Below are 14,262 nucleotides of genomic sequence, written 5' to 3' on the forward strand. Positions count from 1 at the left end.
CAGTTGAATAATTTGAAGATCATGAGTTTTTTGCTCACAAGTGCCATCCTCCTTTTCTCAAGAGATTTTGTCACTAACTCTGAACTTTCCAATTCAGTTCTACACTGTTTCCGATTAGAAAGAACATGGGAGCCCTAATGACTGACAGGACACATGGCTTGTTGAGTCCCTTGACACTTTTGTGTAAAACTGTGTAGTTGAAAAAGGCTTAAGCTATGAAACAAAAGGAAATCTTTTGCAAAAGTCATAATGCATCGCCAATGTTAAGTATTTTTGTTGCAAAGTGAAAATCTACCAGAAACATTTTTGATTGAAAAACACGCGTCAGTCTTTGAATGGTGGCAGTAGCTAAGATAAAGGTGCATTCCCATACCGGGAGTCGAACCCGGGCCACCCGGGTGAGAACCAGGAATCCTAACCGCTAGACCATATGGGAAAAGATGCGCTAACGTCTCAGTGACATTATGAAAAAAATAAGTTTTCTGCTATGCACAATAAACTTCTGCAGATCTGCAGGTGCAACTTGCTTCGTTAGCGCAGTAGGTAGTGCGTCAGTCTCGTAATCTGAAGGTTGTGAGTTTGAGCCTCACACGGGGCACTGTTCCCTCCTTTTCTCGAGAGATTTTGTCACCAACTTAGAACTTTTCCATTCAATTCTACGTTTTCCATTAGAAAGGAAATGGGAATCCAAATAACTTACAGGACCCATGAGTTGTTGAGTCTCTTGACACTTTGGTGTAAAAAGGGGTGGTTGAGAATGAGTTGAGCTACGAATCCAAATTGAATCTTGCGTGAAGGGTCAGAATGAAGTGCCAAAACGCGGGCGTTCAGCATTTTTGCCTGAAAAAAACAAATCCTACCTGAAATACGTTTGTTTTAAAAACACACGTCAGTCTTTGAATGTTGGCAACGGTGTAGAAAAGGATGTGTTTCCATACCGGGAGTCGAACCCAGGCCACCTGGGTGAAAACCAGGAATCCTAAGCGCTAGACCATACGGGAGAAGATTTACTGCCAGCTCACTTACAATATGAAAAAAAAGAGGTGTACTGCTTTGCACAAGCAACTTCCGCAGATTATTACATGCATCTTGCCTCGTTAGCGCAGCAGGTAGCGCGTCAGTCTCGTAATCTGAAGGTCGTGAGTTCGATTCTCACATGGGGCACTGGTACCTTGTTTCCGTAACTGATTTTGCCACTATCTTGGCTAGAGAGTCACAGCTCTTTTCCATTCAGTAACAAAACATCACCAATTGATGGAAGGGGAGCTCCAATGACAGACAGGGATAAAGGCTTGTTGAGTCCCTTAACACCCAGGAATTAAAAGTGAGAGATATGAATGGTTTGAGATATGACATCAAATAAGCTTTTGTGCAAATAAATATCCAAAAAATCTGGTGGTCTGCATTTTTGGCAGCAAAGAGCAGTTCCAACCTAAACTGATTCTGTCTGCAAGGCACGTGTCGGCTTTGGAATGTGGACACTAGTCCCAAAAAAAAGTCTCTCCCATAGCAGGAATTGAACCAGTCAACCAGGAATACTAACTAAGTCTTTCTCCACATGGTGTAAGCAGTACAGTAAACAGCAAGACAGGTGTAAAAAAAAAAAAAAAAAAAAAAAAGAGTGTTTTGCTTTGAATACAAAACATAAACATTACAAGAGCTAAAACACGCTACATGGTCAAGGTTTTTGGCACGTCAGTTGAATAATTTGAAGATCATGAGTTTTTTGCTCACAAGTGCCATCCTCCTTTTCTCAAGAGATTTTGTCACTAACTCTGAACTTTCCAATTCAGTTCTACACTGTTTCCGATTAGAAAGAACATGGGAGCCCTAATGACTGACAGGACACATGGCTTGTTGAGTCCCTTGACACTTTTGTGTAAAACTGTGTAGTTGAAAAAGGCTTAAGCTATGAAACAAAAGGAAATCTTTTGCAAAAGTCATAATGCATCGCCAATGTTAAGTATTTTTGTTGCAAAGTGAAAATCTACCAGAAACATTTTTGATTGAAAAACACGCGTCAGTCTTTGAATGGTGGCAGTAGCTAAGATAAAGGTGCATTCCCATACCGGGAGTCGAACCCGGGCCACCCGGGTGAGAACCAGGAATCCTAACCGCTAGACCATATGGGAAAAGATGCGCTAACGTCTCAGTGACATTATGAAAAAAATAAGTTTTCTGCTATGCACAATAAACTTCTGCAGATCTGCAGGTGCAACTTGCTTCGTTAGCGCAGTAGGTAGTGCGTCAGTCTCGTAATCTGAAGGTTGTGAGTTTGAGCCTCACACGGGGCACTGTTCCCTCCTTTTCTCGAGAGATTTTGTCACCAACTTAGAACTTTTCCATTCAATTCTACGTTTTCCATTAGAAAGGAAATGGGAATCCAAATAACTTACAGGACCCATGAGTTGTTGAGTCTCTTGACACTTTGGTGTAAAAAGGGGTGGTTGAGAATGAGTTGAGCTACGAATCCAAATTGAATCTTGCGTGAAGGGTCAGAATGAAGTGCCAAAACGCGGGCGTTCAGCATTTTTGCCTGAAAAAAACAAATCCTACCTGAAATACGTTTGTTTTAAAAACACACGTCAGTCTTTGAATGTTGGCAACGGTGTAGAAAAGGATGTGTTTCCATACCGGGAGTCGAACCCAGGCCACCTGGGTGAAAACCAGGAATCCTAAGCGCTAGACCATACGGGAGAAGATTTACTGCCAGCTCACTTACAATATGAAAAAAAAGAGGTGTACTGCTTTGCACAAGCAACTTCCGCAGATTATTACATGCATCTTGCCTCGTTAGCGCAGCAGGTAGCGCGTCAGTCTCGTAATCTGAAGGTCGTGAGTTCGATTCTCACATGGGGCACTGGTACCTTGTTTCCGTAACTGATTTTGCCACTATCTTGGCTAGAGAGTCACAGCTCTTTTCCATTCAGTAACAAAACATCACCAATTGATGGAAGGGGAGCTCCAATGACAGACAGGGATAAAGGCTTGTTGAGTCCCTTAACACCCAGGAATTAAAAGTGAGAGATATGAATGGTTTGAGATATGACATCAAATAAGCTTTTGTGCAAATAAATATCCAAAAAATCTGGTGGTCTGCATTTTTGGCAGCAAAGAGCAGTTCCAACCTAAACTGATTCTGTCTGCAAGGCACGTGTCGGCTTTGGAATGTGGACACTAGTCCCAAAAAAAAGTCTCTCCCATAGCAGGAATTGAACCAGTCAACCAGGAATACTAACTAAGTCTTTCTCCACATGGTGTAAGCAGTACAGTAAACAGCAAGACAGGTGTAAAAAAAAAAAAAAAAAAAAAAAAGAGTGTTTTGCTTTGAATACAAAACATAAACATTACAAGAGCTAAAACACGCTACATGGTCAAGGTTTTTGGCACGTCAGTTGAATAATTTGAAGATCATGAGTTTTTTGCTCACAAGTGCCATCCTCCTTTTCTCAAGAGATTTTGTCACTAACTCTGAACTTTCCAATTCAGTTCTACACTGTTTCCGATTAGAAAGAACATGGGAGCCCTAATGACTGACAGGACACATGGCTTGTTGAGTCCCTTGACACTTTTGTGTAAAACTGTGTAGTTGAAAAAGGCTTAAGCTATGAAACAAAAGGAAATCTTTTGCAAAAGTCATAATGCATCGCCAATGTTAAGTATTTTTGTTGCAAAGTGAAAATCTACCAGAAACATTTTTGATTGAAAAACACGCGTCAGTCTTTGAATGGTGGCAGTAGCTAAGATAAAGGTGCATTCCCATACCGGGAGTCGAACCCGGGCCACCCGGGTGAGAACCAGGAATCCTAACCGCTAGACCATATGGGAAAAGATGCGCTAACGTCTCAGTGACATTATGAAAAAAATAAGTTTTCTGCTATGCACAATAAACTTCTGCAGATCTGCAGGTGCAACTTGCTTCGTTAGCGCAGTAGGTAGTGCGTCAGTCTCGTAATCTGAAGGTTGTGAGTTTGAGCCTCACACGGGGCACTGTTCCCTCCTTTTCTCGAGAGATTTTGTCACCAACTTAGAACTTTTCCATTCAATTCTACGTTTTCCATTAGAAAGGAAATGGGAATCCAAATAACTTACAGGACCCATGAGTTGTTGAGTCTCTTGACACTTTGGTGTAAAAAGGGGTGGTTGAGAATGAGTTGAGCTACGAATCCAAATTGAATCTTGCGTGAAGGGTCAGAATGAAGTGCCAAAACGCGGGCGTTCAGCATTTTTGCCTGAAAAAAACAAATCCTACCTGAAATACGTTTGTTTTAAAAACACACGTCAGTCTTTGAATGTTGGCAACGGTGTAGAAAAGGATGTGTTTCCATACCGGGAGTCGAACCCAGGCCACCTGGGTGAAAACCAGGAATCCTAAGCGCTAGACCATACGGGAGAAGATTTACTGCCAGCTCACTTACAATATGAAAAAAAAGAGGTGTACTGCTTTGCACAAGCAACTTCCGCAGATTATTACATGCATCTTGCCTCGTTAGCGCAGCAGGTAGCGCGTCAGTCTCGTAATCTGAAGGTCGTGAGTTCGATTCTCACATGGGGCACTGGTACCTTGTTTCCGTAACTGATTTTGCCACTATCTTGGCTAGAGAGTCACAGCTCTTTTCCATTCAGTAACAAAACATCACCAATTGATGGAAGGGGAGCTCCAATGACAGACAGGGATAAAGGCTTGTTGAGTCCCTTAACACCCAGGAATTAAAAGTGAGAGATATGAATGGTTTGAGATATGACATCAAATAAGCTTTTGTGCAAATAAATATCCAAAAAATCTGGTGGTCTGCATTTTTGGCAGCAAAGAGCAGTTCCAACCTAAACTGATTCTGTCTGCAAGGCACGTGTCGGCTTTGGAATGTGGACACTAGTCCCAAAAAAAAGTCTCTCCCATAGCAGGAATTGAACCAGTCAACCAGGAATACTAACTAAGTCTTTCTCCACATGGTGTAAGCAGTACAGTAAACAGCAAGACAGGTGTAAAAAAAAAAAAAAAAAAAAAAAAGAGTGTTTTGCTTTGAATACAAAACATAAACATTACAAGAGCTAAAACACGCTACATGGTCAAGGTTTTTGGCACGTCAGTTGAATAATTTGAAGATCATGAGTTTTTTGCTCACAAGTGCCATCCTCCTTTTCTCAAGAGATTTTGTCACTAACTCTGAACTTTCCAATTCAGTTCTACACTGTTTCCGATTAGAAAGAACATGGGAGCCCTAATGACTGACAGGACACATGGCTTGTTGAGTCCCTTGACACTTTTGTGTAAAACTGTGTAGTTGAAAAAGGCTTAAGCTATGAAACAAAAGGAAATCTTTTGCAAAAGTCATAATGCATCGCCAATGTTAAGTATTTTTGTTGCAAAGTGAAAATCTACCAGAAACATTTTTGATTGAAAAACACGCGTCAGTCTTTGAATGGTGGCAGTAGCTAAGATAAAGGTGCATTCCCATACCGGGAGTCGAACCCGGGCCACCCGGGTGAGAACCAGGAATCCTAACCGCTAGACCATATGGGAAAAGATGCGCTAACGTCTCAGTGACATTATGAAAAAAATAAGTTTTCTGCTATGCACAATAAACTTCTGCAGATCTGCAGGTGCAACTTGCTTCGTTAGCGCAGTAGGTAGTGCGTCAGTCTCGTAATCTGAAGGTTGTGAGTTTGAGCCTCACACGGGGCACTGTTCCCTCCTTTTCTCGAGAGATTTTGTCACCAACTTAGAACTTTTCCATTCAATTCTACGTTTTCCATTAGAAAGGAAATGGGAATCCAAATAACTTACAGGACCCATGAGTTGTTGAGTCTCTTGACACTTTGGTGTAAAAAGGGGTGGTTGAGAATGAGTTGAGCTACGAATCCAAATTGAATCTTGCGTGAAGGGTCAGAATGAAGTGCCAAAACGCGGGCGTTCAGCATTTTTGCCTGAAAAAAACAAATCCTACCTGAAATACGTTTGTTTTAAAAACACACGTCAGTCTTTGAATGTTGGCAACGGTGTAGAAAAGGATGTGTTTCCATACCGGGAGTCGAACCCAGGCCACCTGGGTGAAAACCAGGAATCCTAAGCGCTAGACCATACGGGAGAAGATTTACTGCCAGCTCACTTACAATATGAAAAAAAAGAGGTGTACTGCTTTGCACAAGCAACTTCCGCAGATTATTACATGCATCTTGCCTCGTTAGCGCAGCAGGTAGCGCGTCAGTCTCGTAATCTGAAGGTCGTGAGTTCGATTCTCACATGGGGCACTGGTACCTTGTTTCCGTAACTGATTTTGCCACTATCTTGGCTAGAGAGTCACAGCTCTTTTCCATTCAGTAACAAAACATCACCAATTGATGGAAGGGGAGCTCCAATGACAGACAGGGATAAAGGCTTGTTGAGTCCCTTAACACCCAGGAATTAAAAGTGAGAGATATGAATGGTTTGAGATATGACATCAAATAAGCTTTTGTGCAAATAAATATCCAAAAAATCTGGTGGTCTGCATTTTTGGCAGCAAAGAGCAGTTCCAACCTAAACTGATTCTGTCTGCAAGGCACGTGTCGGCTTTGGAATGTGGACACTAGTCCCAAAAAAAAGTCTCTCCCATAGCAGGAATTGAACCAGTCAACCAGGAATACTAACTAAGTCTTTCTCCACATGGTGTAAGCAGTACAGTAAACAGCAAGACAGGTGTAAAAAAAAAAAAAAAAAAAAAAAAGAGTGTTTTGCTTTGAATACAAAACATAAACATTACAAGAGCTAAAACACGCTACATGGTCAAGGTTTTTGGCACGTCAGTTGAATAATTTGAAGATCATGAGTTTTTTGCTCACAAGTGCCATCCTCCTTTTCTCAAGAGATTTTGTCACTAACTCTGAACTTTCCAATTCAGTTCTACACTGTTTCCGATTAGAAAGAACATGGGAGCCCTAATGACTGACAGGACACATGGCTTGTTGAGTCCCTTGACACTTTTGTGTAAAACTGTGTAGTTGAAAAAGGCTTAAGCTATGAAACAAAAGGAAATCTTTTGCAAAAGTCATAATGCATCGCCAATGTTAAGTATTTTTGTTGCAAAGTGAAAATCTACCAGAAACATTTTTGATTGAAAAACACGCGTCAGTCTTTGAATGGTGGCAGTAGCTAAGATAAAGGTGCATTCCCATACCGGGAGTCGAACCCGGGCCACCCGGGTGAGAACCAGGAATCCTAACCGCTAGACCATATGGGAAAAGATGCGCTAACGTCTCAGTGACATTATGAAAAAAATAAGTTTTCTGCTATGCACAATAAACTTCTGCAGATCTGCAGGTGCAACTTGCTTCGTTAGCGCAGTAGGTAGTGCGTCAGTCTCGTAATCTGAAGGTTGTGAGTTTGAGCCTCACACGGGGCACTGTTCCCTCCTTTTCTCGAGAGATTTTGTCACCAACTTAGAACTTTTCCATTCAATTCTACGTTTTCCATTAGAAAGGAAATGGGAATCCAAATAACTTACAGGACCCATGAGTTGTTGAGTCTCTTGACACTTTGGTGTAAAAAGGGGTGGTTGAGAATGAGTTGAGCTACGAATCCAAATTGAATCTTGCGTGAAGGGTCAGAATGAAGTGCCAAAACGCGGGCGTTCAGCATTTTTGCCTGAAAAAAACAAATCCTACCTGAAATACGTTTGTTTTAAAAACACACGTCAGTCTTTGAATGTTGGCAACGGTGTAGAAAAGGATGTGTTTCCATACCGGGAGTCGAACCCAGGCCACCTGGGTGAAAACCAGGAATCCTAAGCGCTAGACCATACGGGAGAAGATTTACTGCCAGCTCACTTACAATATGAAAAAAAAGAGGTGTACTGCTTTGCACAAGCAACTTCCGCAGATTATTACATGCATCTTGCCTCGTTAGCGCAGCAGGTAGCGCGTCAGTCTCGTAATCTGAAGGTCGTGAGTTCGATTCTCACATGGGGCACTGGTACCTTGTTTCCGTAACTGATTTTGCCACTATCTTGGCTAGAGAGTCACAGCTCTTTTCCATTCAGTAACAAAACATCACCAATTGATGGAAGGGGAGCTCCAATGACAGACAGGGATAAAGGCTTGTTGAGTCCCTTAACACCCAGGAATTAAAAGTGAGAGATATGAATGGTTTGAGATATGACATCAAATAAGCTTTTGTGCAAATAAATATCCAAAAAATCTGGTGGTCTGCATTTTTGGCAGCAAAGAGCAGTTCCAACCTAAACTGATTCTGTCTGCAAGGCACGTGTCGGCTTTGGAATGTGGACACTAGTCCCAAAAAAAAGTCTCTCCCATAGCAGGAATTGAACCAGTCAACCAGGAATACTAACTAAGTCTTTCTCCACATGGTGTAAGCAGTACAGTAAACAGCAAGACAGGTGTAAAAAAAAAAAAAAAAAAAAAAAAGAGTGTTTTGCTTTGAATACAAAACATAAACATTACAAGAGCTAAAACACGCTACATGGTCAAGGTTTTTGGCACGTCAGTTGAATAATTTGAAGATCATGAGTTTTTTGCTCACAAGTGCCATCCTCCTTTTCTCAAGAGATTTTGTCACTAACTCTGAACTTTCCAATTCAGTTCTACACTGTTTCCGATTAGAAAGAACATGGGAGCCCTAATGACTGACAGGACACATGGCTTGTTGAGTCCCTTGACACTTTTGTGTAAAACTGTGTAGTTGAAAAAGGCTTAAGCTATGAAACAAAAGGAAATCTTTTGCAAAAGTCATAATGCATCGCCAATGTTAAGTATTTTTGTTGCAAAGTGAAAATCTACCAGAAACATTTTTGATTGAAAAACACGCGTCAGTCTTTGAATGGTGGCAGTAGCTAAGATAAAGGTGCATTCCCATACCGGGAGTCGAACCCGGGCCACCCGGGTGAGAACCAGGAATCCTAACCGCTAGACCATATGGGAAAAGATGCGCTAACGTCTCAGTGACATTATGAAAAAAATAAGTTTTCTGCTATGCACAATAAACTTCTGCAGATCTGCAGGTGCAACTTGCTTCGTTAGCGCAGTAGGTAGTGCGTCAGTCTCGTAATCTGAAGGTTGTGAGTTTGAGCCTCACACGGGGCACTGTTCCCTCCTTTTCTCGAGAGATTTTGTCACCAACTTAGAACTTTTCCATTCAATTCTACGTTTTCCATTAGAAAGGAAATGGGAATCCAAATAACTTACAGGACCCATGAGTTGTTGAGTCTCTTGACACTTTGGTGTAAAAAGGGGTGGTTGAGAATGAGTTGAGCTACGAATCCAAATTGAATCTTGCGTGAAGGGTCAGAATGAAGTGCCAAAACGCGGGCGTTCAGCATTTTTGCCTGAAAAAAACAAATCCTACCTGAAATACGTTTGTTTTAAAAACACACGTCAGTCTTTGAATGTTGGCAACGGTGTAGAAAAGGATGTGTTTCCATACCGGGAGTCGAACCCAGGCCACCTGGGTGAAAACCAGGAATCCTAAGCGCTAGACCATACGGGAGAAGATTTACTGCCAGCTCACTTACAATATGAAAAAAAAGAGGTGTACTGCTTTGCACAAGCAACTTCCGCAGATTATTACATGCATCTTGCCTCGTTAGCGCAGCAGGTAGCGCGTCAGTCTCGTAATCTGAAGGTCGTGAGTTCGATTCTCACATGGGGCACTGGTACCTTGTTTCCGTAACTGATTTTGCCACTATCTTGGCTAGAGAGTCACAGCTCTTTTCCATTCAGTAACAAAACATCACCAATTGATGGAAGGGGAGCTCCAATGACAGACAGGGATAAAGGCTTGTTGAGTCCCTTAACACCCAGGAATTAAAAGTGAGAGATATGAATGGTTTGAGATATGACATCAAATAAGCTTTTGTGCAAATAAATATCCAAAAAATCTGGTGGTCTGCATTTTTGGCAGCAAAGAGCAGTTCCAACCTAAACTGATTCTGTCTGCAAGGCACGTGTCGGCTTTGGAATGTGGACACTAGTCCCAAAAAAAAGTCTCTCCCATAGCAGGAATTGAACCAGTCAACCAGGAATACTAACTAAGTCTTTCTCCACATGGTGTAAGCAGTACAGTAAACAGCAAGACAGGTGTAAAAAAAAAAAAAAAAAAAAAAAAGAGTGTTTTGCTTTGAATACAAAACATAAACATTACAAGAGCTAAAACACGCTACATGGTCAAGGTTTTTGGCACGTCAGTTGAATAATTTGAAGATCATGAGTTTTTTGCTCACAAGTGCCATCCTCCTTTTCTCAAGAGATTTTGTCACTAACTCTGAACTTTCCAATTCAGTTCTACACTGTTTCCGATTAGAAAGAACATGGGAGCCCTAATGACTGACAGGACACATGGCTTGTTGAGTCCCTTGACACTTTTGTGTAAAACTGTGTAGTTGAAAAAGGCTTAAGCTATGAAACAAAAGGAAATCTTTTGCAAAAGTCATAATGCATCGCCAATGTTAAGTATTTTTGTTGCAAAGTGAAAATCTACCAGAAACATTTTTGATTGAAAAACACGCGTCAGTCTTTGAATGGTGGCAGTAGCTAAGATAAAGGTGCATTCCCATACCGGGAGTCGAACCCGGGCCACCCGGGTGAGAACCAGGAATCCTAACCGCTAGACCATATGGGAAAAGATGCGCTAACGTCTCAGTGACATTATGAAAAAAATAAGTTTTCTGCTATGCACAATAAACTTCTGCAGATCTGCAGGTGCAACTTGCTTCGTTAGCGCAGTAGGTAGTGCGTCAGTCTCGTAATCTGAAGGTTGTGAGTTTGAGCCTCACACGGGGCACTGTTCCCTCCTTTTCTCGAGAGATTTTGTCACCAACTTAGAACTTTTCCATTCAATTCTACGTTTTCCATTAGAAAGGAAATGGGAATCCAAATAACTTACAGGACCCATGAGTTGTTGAGTCTCTTGACACTTTGGTGTAAAAAGGGGTGGTTGAGAATGAGTTGAGCTACGAATCCAAATTGAATCTTGCGTGAAGGGTCAGAATGAAGTGCCAAAACGCGGGCGTTCAGCATTTTTGCCTGAAAAAAACAAATCCTACCTGAAATACGTTTGTTTTAAAAACACACGTCAGTCTTTGAATGTTGGCAACGGTGTAGAAAAGGATGTGTTTCCATACCGGGAGTCGAACCCAGGCCACCTGGGTGAAAACCAGGAATCCTAAGCGCTAGACCATACGGGAGAAGATTTACTGCCAGCTCACTTACAATATGAAAAAAAAGAGGTGTACTGCTTTGCACAAGCAACTTCCGCAGATTATTACATGCATCTTGCCTCGTTAGCGCAGCAGGTAGCGCGTCAGTCTCGTAATCTGAAGGTCGTGAGTTCGATTCTCACATGGGGCACTGGTACCTTGTTTCCGTAACTGATTTTGCCACTATCTTGGCTAGAGAGTCACAGCTCTTTTCCATTCAGTAACAAAACATCACCAATTGATGGAAGGGGAGCTCCAATGACAGACAGGGATAAAGGCTTGTTGAGTCCCTTAACACCCAGGAATTAAAAGTGAGAGATATGAATGGTTTGAGATATGACATCAAATAAGCTTTTGTGCAAATAAATATCCAAAAAATCTGGTGGTCTGCATTTTTGGCAGCAAAGAGCAGTTCCAACCTAAACTGATTCTGTCTGCAAGGCACGTGTCGGCTTTGGAATGTGGACACTAGTCCCAAAAAAAAGTCTCTCCCATAGCAGGAATTGAACCAGTCAACCAGGAATACTAACTAAGTCTTTCTCCACATGGTGTAAGCAGTACAGTAAACAGCAAGACAGGTGTAAAAAAAAAAAAAAAAAAAAAAAAGAGTGTTTTGCTTTGAATACAAAACATAAACATTACAAGAGCTAAAACACGCTACATGGTCAAGGTTTTTGGCACGTCAGTTGAATAATTTGAAGATCATGAGTTTTTTGCTCACAAGTGCCATCCTCCTTTTCTCAAGAGATTTTGTCACTAACTCTGAACTTTCCAATTCAGTTCTACACTGTTTCCGATTAGAAAGAACATGGGAGCCCTAATGACTGACAGGACACATGGCTTGTTGAGTCCCTTGACACTTTTGTGTAAAACTGTGTAGTTGAAAAAGGCTTAAGCTATGAAACAAAAGGAAATCTTTTGCAAAAGTCATAATGCATCGCCAATGTTAAGTATTTTTGTTGCAAAGTGAAAATCTACCAGAAACATTTTTGATTGAAAAACACGCGTCAGTCTTTGAATGGTGGCAGTAGCTAAGATAAAGGTGCATTCCCATACCGGGAGTCGAACCCGGGCCACCCGGGTGAGAACCAGGAATCCTAACCGCTAGACCATATGGGAAAAGATGCGCTAACGTCTCAGTGACATTATGAAAAAAATAAGTTTTCTGCTATGCACAATAAACTTCTGCAGATCTGCAGGTGCAACTTGCTTCGTTAGCGCAGTAGGTAGTGCGTCAGTCTCGTAATCTGAAGGTTGTGAGTTTGAGCCTCACACGGGGCACTGTTCCCTCCTTTTCTCGAGAGATTTTGTCACCAACTTAGAACTTTTCCATTCAATTCTACGTTTTCCATTAGAAAGGAAATGGGAATCCAAATAACTTACAGGACCCATGAGTTGTTGAGTCTCTTGACACTTTGGTGTAAAAAGGGGTGGTTGAGAATGAGTTGAGCTACGAATCCAAATTGAATCTTGCGTGAAGGGTCAGAATGAAGTGCCAAAACGCGGGCGTTCAGCATTTTTGCCTGAAAAAAACAAATCCTACCTGAAATACGTTTGTTTTAAAAACACACGTCAGTCTTTGAATGTTGGCAACGGTGTAGAAAAGGATGTGTTTCCATACCGGGAGTCGAACCCAGGCCACCTGGGTGAAAACCAGGAATCCTAAGCGCTAGACCATACGGGAGAAGATTTACTGCCAGCTCACTTACAATATGAAAAAAAAGAGGTGTACTGCTTTGCACAAGCAACTTCCGCAGATTATTACATGCATCTTGCCTCGTTAGCGCAGCAGGTAGCGCGTCAGTCTCGTAATCTGAAGGTCGTGAGTTCGATTCTCACATGGGGCACTGGTACCTTGTTTCCGTAACTGATTTTGCCACTATCTTGGCTAGAGAGTCACAGCTCTTTTCCATTCAGTAACAAAACATCACCAATTGATGGAAGGGGAGCTCCAATGACAGACAGGGATAAAGGCTTGTTGAGTCCCTTAACACCCAGGAATTAAAAGTGAGAGATATGAATGGTTTGAGATATGACATCAAATAAGCTTTTGTGCAAATAAATATCCAAAAAATCTGGTGGTCTGCATTTTTGGCAGCAAAGAGCAGTTCCAACCTAAACTGATTCTGTCTGCAAGGCACGTGTCGGCTTTGGAATGTGGACACTAGTCCCAAAAAAAAGTCTCTCCCATAGCAGGAATTGAACCAGTCAACCAGGAATACTAACTAAGTCTTTCTCCACATGGTGTAAGCAGTACAGTAAACAGCAAGACAGGTGTAAAAAAAAAAAAAAAAAAAAAAAAGAGTGTTTTGCTTTGAATACAAAACATAAACATTACAAGAGCTAAAACACGCTACATGGTCAAGGTTTTTGGCACGTCAGTTGAATAATTTGAAGATCATGAGTTTTTTGCTCACAAGTGCCATCCTCCTTTTCTCAAGAGATTTTGTCACTAACTCTGAACTTTCCAATTCAGTTCTACACTGTTTCCGATTAGAAAGAACATGGGAGCCCTAATGACTGACAGGACACATGGCTTGTTGAGTCCCTTGACACTTTTGTGTAAAACTGTGTAGTTGAAAAAGGCTTAAGCTATGAAACAAAAGGAAATCTTTTGCAAAAGTCATAATGCATCGCCAATGTTAAGTATTTTTGTTGCAAAGTGAAAATCTACCAGAAACATTTTTGATTGAAAAACACGCGTCAGTCTTTGAATGGTGGCAGTAGCTAAGATAAAGGTGCATTCCCATACCGGGAGTCGAACCCGGGCCACCCGGGTGAGAACCAGGAATCCTAACCGCTAGACCATATGGGAAAAGATGCGCTAACGTCTCAGTGACATTATGAAAAAAATAAGTTTTCTGCTATGCACAATAAACTTCTGCAGATCTGCAGGTGCAACTTGCTTCGTTAGCGCAGTAGGTAGTGCGTCAGTCTCGTAATCTGAAGGTTGTGAGTTTGAGCCTCACACGGGGCACTGTTCCCTCCTTTTCTCGAGAGATTTTGTCACCAACTTAGAACTTTTCCATTCAATTCTACGTTTTCCATTAGAAAGGAAATGGGAATCCAAATA

General features: G+C 41.6%; 8 non-coding genes across 8 annotated transcripts; all 8 read left to right on the forward strand.

Moving 5' to 3' along the window:
* The first annotated feature begins 1,091 nt into the window (after positions 1-1,091).
* Positions 1,092-1,164, forward strand: TRNAT-CGU (transfer RNA threonine (anticodon CGU)). Its single transcript has one exon. It is a non-coding gene; the product is annotated as a tRNA-Thr (tRNA).
* A 1,623-nt stretch (positions 1,165-2,787) lies between these two features.
* On the forward strand, positions 2,788-2,860 carry TRNAT-CGU (transfer RNA threonine (anticodon CGU)). The gene has a single exon. It is a non-coding gene; the product is annotated as a tRNA-Thr (tRNA).
* A 1,623-nt stretch (positions 2,861-4,483) lies between these two features.
* TRNAT-CGU (transfer RNA threonine (anticodon CGU)) lies at positions 4,484-4,556 on the forward strand. The gene has a single exon. It is a non-coding gene; the product is annotated as a tRNA-Thr (tRNA).
* Positions 4,557-6,179: 1,623 nt separating this feature from the next.
* On the forward strand, positions 6,180-6,252 carry TRNAT-CGU (transfer RNA threonine (anticodon CGU)). The gene has a single exon. It is a non-coding gene; the product is annotated as a tRNA-Thr (tRNA).
* Positions 6,253-7,875: 1,623 nt separating this feature from the next.
* Positions 7,876-7,948, forward strand: TRNAT-CGU (transfer RNA threonine (anticodon CGU)). The gene has a single exon. It is a non-coding gene; the product is annotated as a tRNA-Thr (tRNA).
* Positions 7,949-9,571: 1,623 nt separating this feature from the next.
* On the forward strand, positions 9,572-9,644 carry TRNAT-CGU (transfer RNA threonine (anticodon CGU)). Its single transcript has one exon. It is a non-coding gene; the product is annotated as a tRNA-Thr (tRNA).
* Positions 9,645-11,267: 1,623 nt separating this feature from the next.
* On the forward strand, positions 11,268-11,340 carry TRNAT-CGU (transfer RNA threonine (anticodon CGU)). Its single transcript has one exon. It is a non-coding gene; the product is annotated as a tRNA-Thr (tRNA).
* Positions 11,341-12,963: 1,623 nt separating this feature from the next.
* Positions 12,964-13,036, forward strand: TRNAT-CGU (transfer RNA threonine (anticodon CGU)). The gene has a single exon. It is a non-coding gene; the product is annotated as a tRNA-Thr (tRNA).
* The last annotated feature ends 1,226 nt before the right edge of the window (positions 13,037-14,262 follow it).

This window comes from Phyllobates terribilis, unplaced genomic scaffold, assembly GCF_046119375.1.
Source record: "Phyllobates terribilis strain yellow unplaced genomic scaffold, ASM4611937v1 Scaffold_1042__1_contigs__length_457206, whole genome shotgun sequence".
Lineage (NCBI taxonomy): Eukaryota > Metazoa > Chordata > Amphibia > Anura > Dendrobatidae > Phyllobates > Phyllobates terribilis.